This window comes from Phyllobates terribilis, unplaced genomic scaffold, assembly GCF_046119375.1.
Source record: "Phyllobates terribilis strain yellow unplaced genomic scaffold, ASM4611937v1 Scaffold_2__4_contigs__length_985480577, whole genome shotgun sequence".
Taxonomy (NCBI): domain Eukaryota; kingdom Metazoa; phylum Chordata; class Amphibia; order Anura; family Dendrobatidae; genus Phyllobates; species Phyllobates terribilis.
In genome coordinates, this window is record NW_027362762.1 from 190,095,045 (window position 1) to 190,095,971 (window position 927).

The following is a 927-nucleotide window of genomic DNA, read 5'->3' on the forward strand; positions in this document are numbered from 1 at the left end:
AAGGTGGCTATATTGATCACTAATTGTTTTGGTTTTTGCTTTTGCATGTCAGAAATGTTTATTTCTAAATTTTGTGCACTGATATTGGTTTACCTGGTGAAAATAAACAAGTGAGATGAGATTATATTTGGTTTTTATTAAGTTGCCTAATAATTCGGGACAGTAATAGTTACCTGCACAAACAGATATCCTCCTAAGATAGCTAAATCTAAAAAAACTCACTCCAACTTCCAAAAATATTAAGCTTGGATATTTGAGTCTTTTGGGTTGCTTGAGAACATAGTTGTTGATCAATAATAAAAATAATCCTCTAAAATACAACTTGCCTAATAATTCGGCACACAGTGTACTCCTTACCCAATACACACACAGCTCAGCCACCTCAGTACACGGGCTGCCAGATTTTTTTATTGGATAGCACACAGACTCATATGGCCCAATTCATCAAAGCTTTCACGTCAGAATTAAGGTGTAAAAGATTGGCAGTGTCACAAAACTTAGGTGCAACTCAGACTTGTGCCTAAATTGTGTATGTAAACTTTTGACTTTGCAGTAAGTAATAAAAATACATTAAAACATTCTGTCTCTCTCTCATTATTCTGCCATTTGGTAAATATTTAAAATTCTGGTAATCCTAATTGACCTAAAACGGGAAAGGTTTATTCTGATTTCATGTCAGATATTCAAAGAAACATGCATGTGTGTCTTTTTATATAGTGTGTGTAAACTTGTGTGTGATATTTGTGTGATCCGTATGAGTGATCCATGAGTGTGATCCGTATGAGTGATCCGTATGTGTGATATTTGTGTGATCTGTATGTGTGATCTATCACACACATTAGCTATCATTGCTCTTTGTTTGCAGCACTCGCTCTTTCTCTCCACTGACTGAGGACCTAGTCATTGGGACGTGATGACGTCACTGGT